At 46.8% G+C, this 19,666-nt stretch overlaps 1 protein-coding gene across 5 annotated transcripts in view; it reads right to left on the bottom strand.

Annotated features, from left to right (window-relative positions):
* The window catches only part of FOXN3 (forkhead box N3), a 175,958-nt gene that overhangs the window by 30,737 nt on the left and 125,555 nt on the right, over positions 1 to 19,666 (bottom strand). The window lies entirely within an intron of this gene.

Raw genomic sequence — 19,666 nt, 5'->3', positions numbered from 1 at the left:
ATTATTATATCAAATTCTTAGGTAAGGATCTGGATTTTTTAACCACGCGGTGTTCGGCTATGGTTAGATAGAGTTTTCTTTGACTACAGTGATGTGATGGGACAATCTTCAAAAAAATCTTTAATTCAGTGAATTCCAACAGTATCTGCAGTCCTTATGGTTTCCCCTCCGGTCTCACTCCTTATTTCCCCATTGTATCCAATGGTTATGACCCGTCTGCTCCGCTGTTGTACTGGCCAGGCGTGCCCAGTGCCTTCCAACTTCTGTACTGCTGGCACAATTGTACAGTTGGGAATGCGCATGGGTCAGTAACTGGCAGGGGGGCATTGTGGGAGATGTAGTTTTTGTACTTCCCAGTTAGCATCTTAAATAACAATGTGGCAATCTGAAGCTGACTGGAAAGCAGCGGTAGAGGAGGTCGGCAATAAAAGGTACTGGAGCTCAGTTTAACAATTTAGATTGACTTTTGGAATAATGGCAACAAGTATAAGCGTATGGGAAATTTTGAAAATTTTGCCCAGTGTCCGGAAGACACCATTAATACACAATATCTTATAACTCAATGGGGTCCTACAGAATAACTTGTCTCATGTTAGAATAAGCAGCTGAGAATTTATTAGGTCTCTTGAAAAGCTGAGTAACAATCTATTCAACCCAAGGAGCTTTTAACTCACTTTTCCCACTTCCTGAATGTCAAATCTACCTAGTCATTTCAGTGGTATTGGAATAAGATTGGGCAGGCATCACTACATGTGCCATTCAGGTATCCAGACAAATATACCAAAAATCACCAAGCACTGTTATAAGCATAATCTATAATATTTCATGGAGGAAAGATCATCCACCCATATCGCCCAGTCCATAATAGAAACGATTTATCATAAGGCAGCCGCTAACAATGAGGCCAAAAAGGCTGAATTAGTGACTGATTGGTCAGATTGCATTTCTCAACTCCAAAAAAGCAGTAGAATCAAAGATTCCCGTTGCTGTAGGATGAGAATAGTAATTTACACATAGTCCAGGCACACCGTGGTTTTACAATTGTAACTATTCTTTATAGGTATTATTACAACCCCAAGGGTGAGGTAAATGAGGAGTCCCAATGGTTTCCCCCCATCTCAAGGCCCCTTCCCCAGCACACTTCAGGAGAATGGAGAAGTGATCTGAAACTCAAGAGTCCATGACACTCATTCATGTCATGTCTCTAGCAGGACAAAGAGGATCTCGAGGCACACAAAGAAGTTTATCACCGGGTCCACGTCAGGCGGTGACAACATCACAATTCAGCTTTATGGGGACTTTGACAACAGAGGAGCTGAGAAGAACAGCAGCAACTAATGGCTGCAGTAAACACAAACAGGTCATATCCATTCTATAATCTGCATGGGTTTCTACACTGTAGCAGTTTATGATTGCATCACAACTTTTGCATATTCAAATTTATCAAAAGGGCATGCATGTCTCTTCACACGTTCTAGGTGCTCTCCCTAATGAGAAACTATACCCTTGCTGACCAACTATCTTCTCACTCCTGTAAGTAGGACTCCACCCCTTCTGTAGTTGAGTTTATCATCAGGTGCTGTGAGGACAATAAATATGAAGACTGGATGTGTAAAAATATTTGATGCCCACAATGTTAATGTTATCTGATCTGGTAAGCTCTTTACCCGGGCCACGACCCTTAAAATAAGGCTGGGAGGGCTGCCCTCTGCCCTCATCTTTAGAGAGAAGTGCCATAACTTATCTAAAAGGTGGCTCACAGGGTGCTGGATGCATTTTGCCCAAGCTCCAAAGGAAAAAGCAAATGAACATTTGCTACCCAAATTAAGCACCAAGTGGGAGAAGTAAAGGAAGATGGACTGCTTAATTTACACTGCATTTCTTCCTTATTGCCTCACTCTCCAATCCTAACCCAAGGATTTGCCTAATGAACTAATGGGCAGTTCTGCAAACTGAGCCCGGGAACTGTAAAATAGGTGTTCAACAATAGAAAGGTGTCACATATAACGAGGACAGCTTGCAGCAGAAGTGTGCGCCATTTTCTATCCCCTCTTAGGAACACAGACACATTAAGAATTGCTGTAAGCTTCAAGTTTCTTTATTTCTCCATTTCAAATTTTCATAATTATTTTTGCATTTATTGTATAGCATTTTATTTTGTGCTCTTTTTATCCTTTTTTATAAGTGTTACATTTTTTTGTCTTAAAGTCTAAAAGTTTGATACATGCCAACCTTGTGATTGCTAGGCAGCAGTGTGGGTGGGTGTATGTATGAAGGTCCCTTGGCCTTCATTTGAGGTGGTGGTAGTGACAGTTTGGGGTTTATGGACTGTGTTGGGGTGTGAGCCATGTTCAATTGGTAGTCTGAGTGGAAGGTGTGTGCAACATTGAGTGAGCAAGATAGATCAACCCTTGGCGATCGCATCCAAGTCATGTGTTGTCAGAGTGCTTATGTGACAGGTACACATTTTATGATCTGCAAGCTAACTCATCACTGCTCTCCTATGGGGGTGCATCATCAATATGACTGTCTGATGACTGGAGGGGTCTTTTAAGTATTAAGGTGGCCCTACACAGATGAATCTTGGCTGAGCCTGTTAATTTTGGTAGGACAGCCAACTAATATTTTTTTCCCTCAATCATCTGTACATGTATTAGGGTCCTGCCAAACACTTGAGAATGAGCAAACACTTGTTTGTCGGGTGAGTTCTTCTTTTATGCGGCCCCAAAAATCATTTGTTTTTTGGCAGCACTGTGTAAGTACTGATGTGCTGCTGACAAAAACTCCATATATGTTGAGTATGGTATGCTTCTCCGGCACCAGGTCCTGAAAGGGTACTGAAGACTGCTACCAAAGGAATACAGCGATCGCCTGCGGCGGCAGCCCACGCTGGCCAGCAGGGAGGGCAAATCTTAGCATTGCCAGTTGGCAGCAGGGGAGCGCCGGTAATGGAGCACAGATGTGGGTAGCCGGCGGCACTAAGATGTCTGCCTGCGCTGGGGACGAAGCCATAAGGCGGCAGCAATGACGGAGCGGTGAGGCGGTGGACGGCCTTTGCCTTGCCAGGTGTCAGCAGGGGAGCGCCGCTAACGGAGCTGACATGCGGCTGGCTGGCGGCACACAACGCTGTCTGCCTGCGGTCGGGACGGAGTGGTGAGGCGGCGGCAACGACTGAGCGGTAAAGCGGTGGCTGTGTGGCAAGCAATAGGAGAAATGCCAGCCATTACTTAGGTCAGACGCTGCAGTGAGTGGAGATATTTCTGCCATCTTACTGCCAGCAATTACAGGTAATAATGTAAGGGTAACAACTGCTGCAAGCGTCACCGTATGCCGGCAGAAATCTCTCCACTGCCTGGTAGGACCTTTGGACCTTCACCCTATAGGGAGCCGGGGGTGTGACAGGGGTATTCCTTCTGTCAAACCCCCTAGCTTCCAGTGGCGTCAAGGTACATTAATACCGTTGAGTATTTGGGTTGTGGAATTTCACCATAAAGGTCAATGCTATTAAAAACTCTACACTGAAATTTGCAACAAATACACCACAAAGTCCACAATAGTGAGGCGTTCACACAGCAAATGTGCCGATGAGTTTTCAAACTCCACCTTAAAAAAAACTATTTAAAATCTACATTTTTTGACACAGATTCATGCCCTGTTAATGGGCAAAACCCGCATACAGAATTCTGACACTGAAAATAGTTTTTCCATGTCAAGAAGTGACATACAACTTTGACGCAGAAACTTAATTTTCTGCGCTGGAATTCCTAGCCCACTGGTGAGGCTAACTCCGCGCGGATCCGCACCACAAACTGCGGCAGAAAGACGTGGATTTTGCTGCTATTTTTACAGGTGGAATTTATGCGGAAAATTCCAAGGTACAATTAAAGTGCAGATATTGTGGCATATTCTTATATCGTGTGCGAATCCACACAGGACAGACACCACACACAGAATCCCTGGAATCCGCCCCGCGACAGACCGTTAACTGCTCTTCTCCCAACTCGAAGCGGGTTTATGTTTATAGAGGTCTCGCCTCTCAATGTGGTTTCAACAGCTCTACCCTAATGAGGCCATTTAACTAAACAACGCGATTAAAGAGGCCGTCTCGTTAAGAGAGACAAATGGAACTCTGGAAACTTTGTCTCTGTGGTTGGCATAAGACCTATAAAAAGGGGTTGTGTCGTAAAGAGGGCGAGTTGGCGTGAGGTCTGCTTATTAGCTTGGATTTATAGAGGACCTTAGAGGGATGCGATGATGGCGGAGTGCATTCAACTTGTTCAAGAACTAGAACACCTAATGCTATGATGACCGGTGAGGCAGCAATTGTTTCGCTCTTTCCCACATACCACATCTGATAGTTGAGAACATCTGATCACCCAGCATCCATTGCACCCAATAGGTGCTGGATTAGGGGTCACTGTCCTTTATATGCCGTGTCAGCCTTTAGATACAGAGACTTCTCTGAGAACCATTTTATTTTTATCCAGTAAGAGAGAAGGAAGTGGTGAGCCGCAAAGTGTGAAGACAGCGAAGACTGTAACGACACCAGGGAACCTGGGATCATGAACTTCTCTATGTGAGGCCAAACTGCTCTGTTCTTCTAAATAGCGAATGTAATAAGGTGAGGCTGCCAGATACAGAAGTAGCAAACGTTAACTTGACACTTAAGGCGTTACGTAGGAGAACTCAACTCCAATGTACTACAATGCTGTAAGTCGAATTATCACGGATGTGTCCGTCATGTTAATTGCTACATCTCTACATGACAAGTGTGTTAAACAAAAAAGGAAAACGGCATTTTACAGCAGGACGTAACAGCGAGCTCGGTGCAACACTGTAACAAGCCGTCCCAGCAGCCGGCAGCTGCCAGAGTCCTGGTCACGGAGGCAGGAGAGCAAGGAGCTTTGCTACATTACATTCGCCACAATTGTCAAAACAAGAGGAGCGGCGTCTGCGGTAGCAAATATTACAATTATCTGGTTGCTTAGCGACAGTCAACATTGCTGAGTGTGAGAGTCTGGATCGCTGCAGGCCATCTACGTCCTGAAAAGACGCTCGCTTCAAGGTGAAAGTTAGCAACACATCATGTGACCAAAGGGGACAACCAGACGCAGATACCCATGGAATATATGGAAACTCAAACGGAAAACAAGAGCATCCAGTTGTTACAATTTCCATATTGTTCCATCTCCATGTATATTGCATTTACTGTAGTCATCCATTATCTGGGAGAGACTTGCAGACATGCTACCTACCGTAGTGGTTTATACACGGGGCATACCTATACAGCAGCCTCATACACAGCCTCTACATAGCTGGTGGTGTATGGAGCCGCCTCAAAGATGATAGTCTATACGGAGCGCACACAGACAATGGTGTATACAGGCACCTCATATATATGGTAGAAGTCTATAGACAGCACACACAGACAATGGTGTATACAGGCACCTCATATATATGGTAGAAGTCTATAGACAGCACACACAGACAATGGTGTATACAGGCACCTCATATATATGGTAGTAGTCTATAGACAGCACACACAGACAATGGTGTATGGAGCCGCCTCAGATTGTAGTCTATAGACCGTGCACAGACAATGGTGTATGGAGGCACGTCATATATATGGTAGTAGTCTATAGACAGCACGCAGACAATGGTGTATGGAGCCACCTCATAGATAGTAGTCTATAGACAGCGCACAGACAATGGTGTATGGAGCTGCCTCATAGATAGTAGTCTATAGACCGTGCACAGACAATGGTGTATGGAGGCACGTCATATATATGGTAGTAGTCTATAGACAGCACGCAGACAATGGTGTATGGAGCCACCTCATAGATAGTAGTCTATAGACAGCGCACAGACAATGGTGTATGGAGCTGCCTCATAGATAGTAGTCTATAGACCGTGCACAGACAATGGTGTATGGAGGCACGTCATCTATATGGTAGTAGTCTATAGACAGCGCGCAGACAATGGTCTATGGAGCCGCCTCATAGATAGTAGTCTATAGACTGCGCACAGACAATGGTGTATGGAGGCACGTCATATATATGGTAGTAGTCTATACACCGCGCGCAGACAATGGTCTATGGAGCCGCCTCATAGATAGTAGTCTATAGACCGCGCACAGACAATGGTGTATGGAGGCACGTCATATATATGGTAGTAGTCTATAGACTGCGCACAGACAATGGTGTATGGAGGCACGTCATATATATGGTAGTAGTCTATACACCGCGCGCAGACAATGGTGTATGGAGCCGCCTCATAGATAGTAGTCTATAGACCGCGCACAGACAATGGTGTATGGAGGCACGTCATATATATGGTAGTAGTCTATAGACCGCGCACAGACAATGGTGTATGGAGCCGCCTAGTACATAACGGTCTGTGTGTGCTGTGTACAGAACGCTAAGCATGAACAGGAGAGATCGCTTTCACTGATACAACTACACTTATCCTTCATTCCAGGTCTAGTCCATTTAAAAACTGAATCAATTAAAATATATGAATACATGAAGAAAAAACCCCCCACAATTTCCCAGAAAGCTCCGTAATGTAAGTGGCAGCGTGTTCTCCAGAACCAGCGCTGACTAGAGCCCCTAGGAGGCCATGTTCTCCTGCAGCAGATCCTGAAAGAATTCATGTGGTTGGGAGAAAGGCCATGCCGGGTTGGAGGCCTGTGCACCCACTTACAGTACGGACAATGGCTGCTCTGTTACCACAGACTCACTGCACTTATAATACCGCCATTATAGGAATGATAACCGCCCGCAGAGAAAATAGGAGCAAAACTTATTATACAGAGAGCTGAGGGGCTCCTAAACAAAGCAGCGGATGCCAGGATCACCTAGGACAGAGTAAGGCCGAATGCCCACGGCCGGGCTCAAAATCAGACCTGGTGCCGGCCAGATACCCTATACTCACCTGTCTGGATCTGCTGCGAGTGCCTCGGACGGCGTGCATGCGCAGTGCAGGGCATGACGTAGCCAGAGACGCAGCGACTCGTTGCAGGACGGACGGCTTGCATTGACTGCAATGAGAGCCATCCGAGCGATTTTCCACACATAATAGAACATGCTAAGATTCTTCCCTGCGAGTGGAGAATCCCAGTTGATTTCCGCTCGTGGGCAGGAGAGAATCTTTTAACATGGCATGTCTATGGACGGACATGGCTGTGAAATTTGCAGCGGGCGTCTGGCCGCGAATTCTGCAGCAATAATCCATCCGTGGGCATTAAGCCTTAGATATAGCAACACAGAAAAGGTTATCACACGCGACAGGCTTAGGTACACCGCTCGGCAGACGGCATCACACGCGACAGGCTTAGGTACACCGCTCGGCAGACGGCATCACACGCGACAGGCTTAGGTACACCGCTCGGCAGACGGCATCACACGCGACAGGCTTAGGTACACCGCTCGGCAGACGGCATCACACGCGACAGGCTTAGGTACACCGCTCGGCAGACGGCATCACACGCGACAGGCTTAGGTACACCGCTCGGCAGACGGCATCACACGCGACAGGCTTAGGTACACCGCTCGGCAGACGGCATCACACGCGACAGGCTTAGGTACACCGCTCGGCAGACGGCATCACACGCGACAGGCTTAGGTACACCGCTCGGCAGACGGCATCACACGCGACAGGCTTAGGTACACCGCTCGGCAGACGGCATCACACGCGACAGGCTTAGGTACACCGCTCGGCAGACGGCATCACACGCGACAGGCTTAGGTACACCGCTCGGCAGACGGCATCACACGCGACAGGCTTAGGTACACCGCTCGGCAGACGGCATCACACGCGACAGGCTTAGGTACACCGCTCGGCAGACGGCATCACACGCGACAGGCTTAGGTACACCGCTCGGCAGACGGCATCACACGCGACAGGCTTAGGTACACAGCTCGGCAGACGGCATCACACGCGACAGGCTTAGGTACACAGCTCGGCAGACGGCATCACACGCGACAGGCTTAGGTACACAGCTCGGCAGACGGCATCACACGCGACAGGCTTAGGTACACAGCTCGGCAGACGGCATCACACGCGACAGGCTTAGGTACACAGCTCGGCAGACGGCATCACACGCGACAGGCTTAGGTACACAGCTCGGCAGACGGTATCACACGTGGCAGGATTAGGTACACAGCTCGGCAGACGGTATCACACGTGGCAGGATTAGGTACACAGCTCGGCAGACGGCATCACACGTGGCAGGCTTAGGTACACAGCTCGGCAGACGGCATCACACGTGACAGGCTTAGGTACACAGCTCGGCAGACGGCATCACACGTGACAGGCTTAGGTACACAGCTCGGCAGACGGTATCACACGTGGCAGGATTAGATACACAGCTCGGCAGACTGCATCACACGTGACAGGCTTAGATACACAGCTCGGCAGACGGTATCACACATGACAAGCTTAGGTACACAGCTCGGCAGACGGTATCACACGTGACAGGCTTAGGTACACCGCTCCGCAGACGGCATCACACGTGGCAGGATTAGATACACAGCTCGGCAGACTGCATCACATGTGACAGGATTAGATACACAGCTCGGCAGACGGTATCACACGTGACAGGCTTAGGTACACCACTCAGCAGACGGCATCACATGTGACAGGATTAGATACACAGCTCGGCAGACAGTATGACACGTGACAGGATTAGATACACAGCTCAGCAGACGGTATGACACGTGACAGGATTAGATACACAGCTCAGCAGATGGTATGACACGTGACAGGATTAGATACACAGCTCAGCAGACGGTATGACACGTGACAGGATTAGATACACAGCTCAGCAGATGGTATGACACGTGACAGGATTAGATACACAGCTCGGCAGACGGTATGACACGTGACAGGATTAGATACACAGCTCGGCAGACGGTATGACACGTGACAGGATTAGATACACAGCTCAGCAGATGGTATGACACGTGACAGGATTAGATACACAGCTCAGCAGACGGTATGACACGTGACAGGATTAGATACACAGCTCAGCAGATGGTATGACACGTGACAGGATTAGATACACAGCTCGGGAGACGGTATGACATGTGACAGGATTAGATACACAGCTCAGCAGACTCTGTATGAGGTCGCACACATCTGCACCTCCCTCGGTGACATAGACTGACTGGCTCTAACTCCCACACTGGCAGATTTCTCTCTTCTGCAGCGTAGGCCTCGCTCCTCCTCGCAGGGTTGCTCCATTGCTGCAGGCACCTCTGTCACACACATGGTTCTGATTATCTTACGACGCTGGTATGCGTCTCTATGGAGACTGGCGACTCTGAAATATGAGGGAGGGGGCAAATATTTTTCTCCCTCCTTCCTTCTCCTCTTCCAGCAGTTTCTAGTCTAAGGAGCCATTTATGAGCACATTAAATAGAAGCAGTGTTCTCCTGCATCATTAACCTCATCAGTGCCAGGCAGGAAGAATGGTCGCCTTCAGTGCCCGGTGGATAATAACGGGCGGGTGACTCCGTACCCAGGCACCTTATAATCCAAGGCCCAGGACAACATCTATCACTCCTCTCTCCACATATGTTCCCTTGTTTTTGTGTCCTCCCACTCATCCATGTACAGGGGGGGGGGGGGGCTATAGATCACTACTCATCCCGACAATTCCTGCAGGAACAATAGGCTGCATTCACCTGCACAGCAAGTACAGAGGAGTCAGACTGGAAGTTAGAATCGCCCAGGCTTCATAGGTTCCCTCCAGCTTATGGGACGTCACAGAGAACATTGCTTCTATTATATATACACAACTTAGGGCTCGTCCACGCTGGCATTAGTAAGGCCCAATGCAAATGGACGTATGTGCATTGCCGAATCCGGAGCGAGCATTCGCCTCCAGATTTCGCAGGAAAAACTGCCCATAGACATACTATAGAAAAATCACTTTTCCATGTCCACAAGCAGAAATCCATTGCAATTTTCCGCTCACGGAGGAAGCAGTCCGATCCGTGGCCCATCCACAGCAACAGCCGTGAAATCCGCGTCCTCGCCTAGCGATTGCGCCGCATCATCTGTACAGCGCATGTGCGCCAGCTGGCAGATCCGCATTACAGATAAAGAACGCTACGGATAGATCCGCAGGGGTCACCGGCCGGGCACCAGGTTGGATTCCGCTGCGGAATCCGACCCGATTGTGTGCATTCGGCCTTAAGCATTTCCGATTTTCAGTTCCATTTGAGGAGCACTGAAATAGAAATAAGTGAATTAAAACTTTTTCATTTTTCAAACTGAACAATTGGCGCGGATGACTGCGCTATTCTCTTTGAAAAATGAAAATCAAAAACCCATTGAAATCAACGGGAAACAAAACGGAAACGTTTAATTCCATTTTTATATCCATTTCCCTGCTACTGAAACAAATTAGAGAAATGGAAATCCTTAATGGTGCCTCATGCCAGTGCGGACAAGACCTTAGAGGGCGTCTCACATGGACAAATTCTAATTGTGGAATCCGCGTGGGCAAAACGCAGGCATTGAAAGGAGAGAACTTTCGAGTTTGCCTTCACACTCGAGGATATGAATTGTGTATTCCGCGAGTGGAAGAAAAATCCCAGCATGCTCGATTTTGCAAAGGAAAGCCTCCGTTGAAGTCAATGGAGGTGTCCGACCCGCAGCCCTTCCGCAATTAACAAACTATACTGCACATAATTGCCACCAAGCCGCCGCTGTCATCCGCAATACAGAGAAACCAGGTATGCAGGGTGACCGGCCGGGCTCATAGTATGCGGATTGTAACCCATTTGTGTGAGCCCAGCACTAGCCTGAGGTGGTGCAGTTTGTTATCAAAAGAACTCTTCCCTCATCTGTACGCACTATGTAACTACACGCTATGCCTCATATACCATAGCATCTACAACACACTTCATGCCTCACACATCTACATCCACACAAGAGGAGCGAAGCTATCAAACACACAAGCCTACATCCTTAAAAAAAAAAAAAAATTATATATATATATAAATATATATATATATAAATTTTTTTTATATATATAAAAAAAAAAAAATATATATATATATATATATATATATATATATATATATATATATATACACACACATATACATATACATATACATATACACACACACTTGGACAACCCCTTTACAATCATGGTAAGTCATTGAATATATAATAGCGAAGTGGCGCTGAGCTGCGCACGCAGAGAGAATGAGACCAATTGCCGTCCTGGGACAGGTCATTAGTTGGGGAATATTGGGCTTTAGTTTCTCATTCACCACATTGGAAGATCTCCGACTACTGAGAAAAGAGATTCACTCAGCAGTAAGATCAGTCTAATTGGAGAAGAAGGTACAAAAGAACAAGATTCTTTTAGACTAAAATCAATCGCTCATTAAGTGCAAAAACTAGGGATGGCCTGCACAACATATGGTCCATGGGCCACAAGCAGCCCAGCAAAGGATTCCTGACGGTCCGCGAACTGTGACATGACTGTCGTCAAGAGGCTAGCAGCTAAACTCTTGACATCATAGTCATGCCACAGTCCGCTGCAGTGTCATGTCACACTAGCGGCTAGCCCGACTAGCTTAGAGGACGTAGAACACACAGTTGATGTCTGTTATCCTTTAGGCCCCAGGCAGTGCTGCAGGAGCAGAAAACGGTGCCTAAAGTTTCTTCCAAGAATCTAATAGTTTATGGAAGAGCAGTGAGCACTTTTCTAGAAATTAAACATTTTTGGGGTAACCCTGTAAAAAAAAAAATTTTTTTTGTGATAAAAAGAAATGGAAGATCAACTCATAACATGGGGTGTGGAGAAATAGATAATGGTTTACTTACACAAGAGACAAAATATTGCGCCTCATTTACCGACAACTTAAAGCCAATCTGAATACAATCTTTGTCGCTATTTCAAACCCCCTAAAACTCTTATCTGTGGCCCCAAGAAGTTTACGTATTTTAATTTTGGATTCTACCTACTGTGCAGGTCTGTACTAGCGGATGGATGTAGAAAAGAGTAACACATACACACAGGGTGAGCCACAAGTCACGGAAACTCTAAAATATTGGTAAGAACCTTTGATTTAAATGTCAAACTATCAGTTGTTGAAGTCACATCATAGGATGCCGATGGGTGACAGGGCACGCTCCCTTCCCATCAGATGTTTAGATGCTGCGATTGCTATTGATTGTGGCATGTAGCTAGTTAAACAGCTAGGATCAGAAATTTCTCTACTTCCATCTATTAGGGCAGCAGTCCGGCTGTCAGTAGATAACCAAGCCTCGGTGCTTTCCGGCATGGCATGGAATTCCCATGCCAGCATCAGAATAGGTTACTGTGTTTTTACAACATTCCTTAGTGTTCGCCATCAAAACACACATGGCTAGTCATTAAGGAGTTAATCAGTTGGTTTAGAACTCAGTTGTGTTTGTTATTCACATTTAGGTTATGTTATTGTAGACTTCCACATCAACTGATCAGCGGCACTGCGCTCACTAGAGGCCGCCGGGTGCCGAGGAAAAAGCTGCGGTAAGAACACGAAGAATTGGGAAGTGAGGAGAGCCCTGTACTTTGTGAAGTCAGCTGTGGATATGCAGCCTAACTCAAGTTAAAGTCTACACCAACGGTTTGGACTTTGTCTCTGTTTTGGATGTGGACATGCTGCCGAATTTTCCCCTGCTGAAATTCTGCAGCATTTCCGCCCTTAAGGTGAATTCACACCTGCATTAGGGCTCAGTTCAGGGTTTCCATGTCTCTGCTCAGTTTTTGGAGAAGAGGAACAGATGTAAAACTGAATTGAACTAATCCGTTTTATTCCCTATTGATTCCAATGGATTTTCAAAAAAACTGAATGCTTTTAACTGCCTGCACACGGGTGGAATGGCACTGTGGAATCCGCAGCAGGCATCCGCCTCCGGATTCCGCAGCAAATACCTCCCATAGCATGCTATGGAAAAGTGATTCTTCCTGCACACGAGTGGAAACCAATTGCGGTTTCTGTTCATGGAGGGAAAAAAAATTAAAAAAAATAAACAAATATCGCAGCATGCTCCATTTTTGTGCGGATTCCACGCAGACGGTTTTCAATTAGGTCAAGGGAAGTCGTTCAATCTGCGGCCCTTCCGCAATCGATATTGGAAAGGCAGAAGTTTGAAAAACAAAATCTCTACTGCACATGTCCGACGTCGAACCGTGCGACCCCTCCGCAGTACAGAGGAAGAAAAAGAAAGGCAGGTTTGCGCGGATGCAGCTGTTGCCAGGGTTGGATTCTGCATGCGGAATCCGACCCGCGCCCCGTGTGCAGGCGGCCTTCAGCTTGATTCAGTTCTGCTTTGCTTTTTTTTTTTTTTTTTTTTTTTTTTTTAAACTGGAACAAACAACATAGAAGACAGTTTTTTTTTTTATTCAAGTCAAATGTGAATTAACTCTAAAAAAGTGACGGCCTAAAAGGGTTATATCCATCTCAGAAATCCTATTTTAAGGGGTTCACAATCCCAAAACAATTTATCACCGCTAAGATGTTTATTTCCAAAATGCTCTGTTCTCCAGATATTGCCACTAGTGATTCCTCTGCCCTCTGGTTGGTTACTGCTGGTTGCCAGGAAAACAGACCACCTCTTCTATGGAAGGAAATAGCAGAAGCTGACTTTTGCGCACTTTTCATGTCAATCCGACACCTGGGATCTCAAGAGCGCATGCCCACCAGCTATCAGTCCAGCCATCAGCTACCGTTGTGCTCCATTTCTTTCCATAGAACACGGTGGCCTGTTTCCCTGGCAACGAGCAATAAACAACTGGATGTCAGAGGAATAAAGATCTGCAATATCTGGAGAATGGAGCATTATGGAACTAAACATCTTGTGGGGAAAATGCATTGTTTCGAGACTTCAAACACAGTGAAATGGGATTCTCAAGATGGGTATATCCCTTTAAATACACATACATTCACCTAATTTTCTTTCCTGATAAGCAGTGTAAATACAGAGTATTCATTTGGCTTTGTGGCAATTCGTGTATTAAAATAGATGTATTACTTCCCCTATTGAGATCAACTAATTTGATGTGTACAGCCTGGGTGATGATACAGAACTACACTCCGTATTCTGCTGGTTAAGTCACCATGTTTAGCAGAAACGGTCATCAACTTTGTGGACAGACACCCAGACACCCTAGTTGAGCTCTTATGATAAGGGGCCGGTTTCTCCTACTATACATTTTACATTTGGTGTAAAAATAACGTTTTTCAAGATTCAAGTCAACAGAACAAGTTCTATGTAGCAGGAAATGCTGAGAGATTTAAGCCATCTATTCTATCAGCAGTCAATTTTACATGCTGGGATTTTTAGTTCTTCAGCAGGTGGAAAGTTACAGATCTGATGAGACTAAATGTTTTAATGAATTATTTTCCAGCATCAAAGAGAAGTGTATTGAAGTTCTCCCATCTATCCCCTGTGCCAGTGATCAGCGCTGAGCTTAATTCCTCGTTACCCACCGTCCCCAGGCAGAGGTCAGTTCTCAGGCAGCTGCTTGAAGAAATCCGCAGGACATTGATCCACCACTTCAATCTCCAAACTGGATTGTTTCACTTACTTGAGCGAAATCGTTGCATTATGAGTGGAACAAAAGCGAGGAGCCGTCTAATGCTATAATCTCATTTCAAATCCTTTCGCCCGGTGCCCGTCCTTTTAGCCCTGAAATTGCAATCCTCTTTCAGTAATCACAGTGCTAATTGGTGCCAGTAAAGTGGAGTTTCCAAGTGTGGACTTCTCGGTTGCAGCACAGCGACTGCCATCAGGAATGTTTCATGGCTGCATCTAGATAGAGCTGAGTGAGGGTCGAGGACTAGAATGCATTCAGTCCACCAGATATCGGCAGAGTAAGCCAGAAAGGTTACAATGCTGGTATATGAGAGAATCGCATGCACAGTGATTCCATAATGCGGCTATCACAATCAAGCCCTATAAGAACAGATCCCATTAGAGAGTATGGCAGGTATGGACAGAACAAGTTCATTTTATGCCTCCAGAGTACAGACTGCCACAAACAGCACCTACAATCTACTCCGTTTTATTACGGGTTCGCTCGCACAAAACAAACATCACCACAGAATTTCCGCCCCTGGAAGCTGTCATAGGATTGTATTAACAAACACAATCCTAGGCAGATGGCCGTGATTTGGCCGCGCAAAATCTCGCGCGGCAAACAAATCGCGGCATGCTCTATTTCTGTGTGAGCCTTGCACAGAAACGTCACTCACCGGCCGCCGGCTCCGCTCTGCGCATGCGCCGGCTGCCAGGCAGCCTGCACATGAAAGATCCAGAGCTGCAGGGCACGGGTGAGTATGCGCTGCTCTCTGCAGACGCTCTGGACGGGTCGGGTCCCGCTGTTAGAATTCTCGCAGCCGGATCCGACCCGACCGTCTGCAGGCGGCCTTAATTACAATTTTTCCCCTTACACCGCAGCTCTACTTGGCTCCTATGAATATACACAAGCTCAGTAGAAAAAGTCAGTACATGAAGAGTACATAACAATATTAGTGCCTTTACATTTAGAAGCTAACGTTCAGATAGTCACTCAGAAAAGAGGCGTATGAACAGAAGTCGTTCGCTTTTAGGCCACATTTCAACGGGTGGGTCAGATTTCGCATGCGGGAGGCCGCAGCAGAATCCAACCCTGCCCACGGCTGGCAACCCTGCTCACCTGTTCATGCATTCTTTCTTCCATACTGCGGATGCGCAGTACAGATTTTGCATTTTTTAACTCTCCTGCTCTTCCTGCAGAATTCACGGCCCGTCCACATTGACTTCAATGGAAGCTGTTCGTGCAGCGACCACACTGAAATGGAGCATGCTGTAATTTGTTTTCCACATGCGGAATCCAGAAGACAAGTCTACATGTGTAAATGGAAGTGCGGATGCCCACGCTTCCCTATAAGTGGCTCGAACTGTGGATCTTCTGTGCACGTGCCCCGCACGGATTCTGCAAGTCAAGTCCGCCCGTGGACATTGGGCCTTACACCGAGTGCTTATTGTTCATTAGTGGTTTGCTGAGTTATTGTTCATAGACAATTCATTTACAAGCTGTTCAAATGCGAACTGTGACTTTACACCAGACGACTTTTGATCAACAAGTGATTATTTTTTAGGTGAGCTGAAAAGAAGCATCTAGCGTCACTTGTCGCCCTGTCGGTGGCCAAGTTGACACGGACAAATATAAATTTGCATTCACGCATTTGAGCAATTATTTGACCGATAGTCATCTACTGAAAAGTTACTTTAAGAAATCACAGAATCCAAAAAACATGTCGGGTCTATTAAAAGGCCTGATTAAAAGGACAGTACATAAAAATAAAATCTGAAAAATACCACATTAAGGGCGCCTTCACACGACAGTTTTTAGGTTCAGTTTTTTGTGAGCAAAAGCCAGGAGCGGGTCCAAAATACAGAAGACATGCAGATCTTTCCATAAGGCCTCCTTCCCACGAACGGATTTCCGCCGCGTAATTCGCGGCGAAAATCCGCTGCGTTGCACGCAGCTATTAGGTTCTATTGAACCTAATAGCTCAATGCTCACGATGCGTAATTCCACCGCGGAATTACGCACCGCGATTTCTCCCGTCCTCACCCGCAGCATGCTCTATTTTCTGCGGGTGAGGACGGGCTGTACGCACTGACGGCTTCCATTGCAGTCAATGGAAGCCGTCCATTCACGCTATCTCCCGCTGTAACCAGCGGGAGATAGCGTGAAAAAACGCTTTCCCGCCCACCGCCGAGCGTCATATGACGCCAAATGACGCGGTCCGGCCGCGTCACGTGACACGGCCGGCCGTGCACATGACACGGCTGGTGACGCGAGAGCGGTGGGCGGTGACGAGCGGTGACGCGGCGGTGGTGGGCGGGGAAGCGATTTCACGCTATCTCCCGCAGGTAAGTATAGGGGCTCTGGGGGGCGCCGTGACGGGCTTCACAGCGTAATATTACGCTGCGGAGCCCGTCACGCTCGTGGGAAGGAGGCCTTATACTTTCTCTCCACTCCTGGTTTTGGCTCACAAAAAACTGAACATAACTGGTAATGTGAAAGCGCCCTTACCCATTGGGCCACAAGTAAATGCCGTTTACCTTTTTAACATACATAGATCAAATAAACAAACGAAAGTTTAAGGACAAAACACTTCGGCCGCTCTCACACATGCATTCAGATAAATGCCGCTCGAAACCGCGGCAATTTACCGTGATTTCGAGCAGCGGTTTTGCACGTATGGTACATGCGTTTAACAGCGCTTTTTAAGGCACCCGATCCTTGTGATGGGTGATTAGGTATGTTAAAAAAAATGCGAAAATGCAGAAAAATAGAGCAGACGGCATTTTAAAATGCCATTCGAGTGCAGGTCTGCGACGCCCTATTGAAATCAATGGAAGTGTTGTCTCGCAATTAGCGTGGCGCTCGGGTCGCTGCGCTAATTGCAGTAAAAAGCAGCCAGTGTGAGAGCAGCCTAAGGGCTCATTCACATGATCTCATGTGTAAAACGCTGCGTGGGGCATGCAGTGCTATACTGGTCTGCGTGTCATGCGCAGTGTGACTTCTCTATTTCCCGCTCAGTCTCGTAGCGGAGTTGTGCGTGTGTCGTCACCCATATGCAATCTATTGTGTATAAACAGCATTGCTTACGCTGCCCATGGAGAAGTATAAGGCTCTCACTGATTGATACATGGTGCAAGAGTAATCGTTTTACATGCGTATCTACTTACAGTGCATACACACTAATGTGGACTTTCATTGACTCCATTCACTGCATAACACGCGGTCGTGCGTCGCATGCGTAATACTCGCTGAAATCCCAGTCGTGTGAATGAGCCCTTGGGGTGGTTTCACATCCGCGTCACAACCCACGGCTGGCGTTTATATTACAGGTTTGGCTTAAAATGACGAAAGAAAAAAAAAAAAAAGGGGGGGGGGTGTCTGTCCAGCACTGTTCGGCTGCGGGGATTCCCCTTTCCTGCTCCCCAAATGGATCAGAAAAGCAGAATCCCTTCACAGACATGACACCACCCTAACATACCAGAGGAAGCACATGCTCTGAGAAGGGTGACCCCAACCTTGAACCAAACCCTATACACCCCTGGTTAGGGCCAGGAAGCAAACAATAATACCAATACTACTGATTTTGGTAAGAGTCAGGTTTCCTTTACTTCTAGACCAGCGGGTTACTCGGAGTTTTTACATTGAGGGGGTAGGAGTCAGTCCATGTTCATAAAATCCAGCCTTCAGTCTCTTGCACACGAGTCTTATCTTTTACGTACAACACCGCTGATTTACATTGGCATATACTGATGTGCTCTATTTTTGTACGTGCGTAAAAAAAAACAAAAAAAAAACACGCCCCGTTTTAACCTGTAATTACTCATTGAAAGCTATACAATCGCGTAAAAATGTGGCAAATACGCATTTACTCCAGTTTTTGCTTACGCATGTTGCCACTGGAGAAAAAAAAAGTGACATCAATTCAGCTTTTGCGTTTTTTTTCTCCTTTCAGCACGTGTAAACCCCCAGTGAGTACGGATGCAAGACAGACATAAAAAAGTATTATGCATCAAAAACACACATACATGCATAGAAAACCGTGTGCTTTTCATGGATCAAAATGGCATCTGCCGTGCGCATGAGGCCTGATCAGAATGGATACATTGTGTACAGTATTCTGGGATGATGGGTATGCAGCAACAAATATCACACATGTGAAATTCGCATATCACCCCGTATCAGCCGCACAATGAGCCGGCTGCAAGTTCCTCCCATACTCGCAGCGAGTGATCGCCGATGACTCCGAACACGCAAGATTACTCCATCTTGTTCCAGACATGTGAACACAAACCAAGAGCTTCCTCTCGAACCACAAGTACCATCGCCGTATGGTCCTGTCTCCCCTGAGGGGGCAATGACAAACTGCGGGGCCGTGACCGTAGCGATGACAATAGTGTACCGTGTATGGATGCGTTAGTCTTTCATGTCCTAAATGGAATGGCAGGGAGTGGGGGAGGGGACGTATTCTTGCTTCCCGAGCACTATGTCCCAGGCTTTGTGCTAATCCTCAATCTGATGTTTCCTCCTGAAGCTATCTGACCTCAAGTTGTCATTTTGGATATTTCATGCCATCACTGATTTTCACAAAAAAAATAATAAAAAAACAGACAAAACCAGGTAGAGCGGACAGGGCTGGGAGCCAACTATAGTCGCTGCGTGGGGTTCAGGGGTTGCCATGGTAACCATGTAGTTTTACGTGCTAATGGTATGTTCTTTTGCCAGGCAACTAACAGTCTCGTGATGCAACTTGCACCTGTCTCCGCTATGTGTTGCTATAGCGATGCTCCAGTTGCTACGGTTACCATCACGCTAATCGCCTTGCGAGGGCAGACTTACGGCAGTCTTCCCCTGCAGCCCAGCTGTTCTAAGCATCTCTCAGCGAAGACTGATTGTCTGGGCATGTGATGGAATGCTTCTCAACGGAGACGGCAACAAACTTCATTAAACGTTCTTAAGAGGCAGCGTTAGCCGCACACGTACACGCCGCGCGCCGTGCTGCAGAATAAATATTAGTCGTGCAGGCAGAGGACCAGGCTGACTGTTATTAGGAGGGATCGTCTGACCTCATGTACAGGA

The sequence above is a fragment of the Eleutherodactylus coqui genome, chromosome 6 (assembly GCF_035609145.1).
Source record: "Eleutherodactylus coqui strain aEleCoq1 chromosome 6, aEleCoq1.hap1, whole genome shotgun sequence".
NCBI lineage: Eukaryota > Metazoa > Chordata > Amphibia > Anura > Eleutherodactylidae > Eleutherodactylus > Eleutherodactylus coqui.
The sequence above is the reverse complement of the archived record's forward strand: the minus strand, read 5'-3'. Positions and strand labels throughout refer to the sequence as shown.